Source organism: Amphimedon queenslandica, unplaced genomic scaffold (assembly GCF_000090795.2).
Source record: "Amphimedon queenslandica unplaced genomic scaffold, v1.1 AMPQUscaffold_12728, whole genome shotgun sequence".
In the NCBI taxonomy this organism is placed as follows: Eukaryota; Metazoa; Porifera; class Demospongiae; order Haplosclerida; family Niphatidae; genus Amphimedon; species Amphimedon queenslandica.
This window is the reverse complement of record NW_003547036.1, coordinates 32,243-33,793: the sequence shown is the minus strand read 5'-3', so window position 1 is coordinate 33,793 and position 1,551 is coordinate 32,243.

Here is a 1,551-nt window from a genome sequence, read left to right as displayed (position 1 = left end):
AAGGAAATAAAAAAATTTCTATTAAATAAGAAAAAGTAGGGTCGTCAAAAAATAAAAGAAACAAGGGGGTTGAGTTCAACCATAATAATAATTAATTGTTCAATTAATAATTATAAACTTTAATTAATAAAAAAATAATTTATTTATAAGAATAGTACAAAAATGTCAAACCCTACTTTGCAGAAATTTATAAAGGAGTATTGTTTCTTTAAAATGACAAATTTTAATGAAAGAATCATAACCAATCTGCTTAGTTCCAGCCTACACAAGCGTAGCGAGTCCAATTACAATTCCTTACAAGTATATATACATTAATATTTTTAATTTTTGACATTGTTCTGAATCACAAAATTCAAAGAGTGCAATAACCAAATAATTTTCCATAATCTACATTTTTTTTATTGTGATGACAGTAATTTATTCAATCAATACTAGTTGAAAATTCTTATTTATGTTTATCACGATAATTAATTTACATCATAGTAATTATTAAAATTCTATTTATATTGTAGTCTGCCTGTTATCATTTTCTGCAAAGTAGGGTTTGAAATATTTGTAGTATTTTTATGAATAAATTATTTTTTTATTAATTAAAGTTTATTATTATTAATTGAACAATTAATTATTATTATAGTTGAACTCAAACCCCCCTTGTTTCTTTTATTTTTTGACAACCTTACTTTTTCTTATTTAATAGAAATTTTTTTATTGATAATTTATAGACATGCATGCACATGATAGTTTTACATATGTTTGCTTAATTTCATAGGTTTCTCTTGAACTGATGCATCTTTTAATTGCATATCAACATGAGAGCCCTTACTACATGGTCTTTTTTACCAAGAAATTGCTTTGATACTTGTGTGGATCAATATTTGTCTTAATCATTGGCAGATTTCATCACATTTTAAATTACCCACATCATCACCTAAACATAATTTAATATATCACACAGTGGTCCTACTCTAGACCTTTCCGTTTTTTCAAAAACCATTTTTTACCTTTTAGGCATCAGGTCACAATCTACGAATTCAGCAATTAAATCAAACAAGTTCTGAATGCCTTTTCTTGCTTAAAGCTGGTCTAGTAAAGATGTTGGTATTGCTCCTGGTTTCAGCTTATTTGTTCCTGTATCATAGACAGAAAAAAAGAATTCAAAGCACTCTTTGTTATAATGGTCACTGCACAAGACGGTGGGCAATGGGTCCCGTAAAATTCATTCTAGTCCTCTGAACTTCTGTGTCATTTCTTCATCTTTAGAAGTGTACAACTAGCTTTCCAGTGAAACACAAAAACGGCAAGGTAACGCATCATGGGTGTGGCTTAAACAAAATTGTAGCACTATTACTATGCCAATGTTGTAATAGTGGTAGCAAATTCAGCCATAATAGCAGTTTCAGTCATCATCTGAAGTATAGTCATAATAAAGAGAATTCTAAGATTGGAACAATTTTTTGTACAAAAAAAACTGATATTTAGTATGTAGATAATACTGATATATAACTTATGAGTGACATTGTATTTGTATAGAATTATTACTATGGCTGGTCT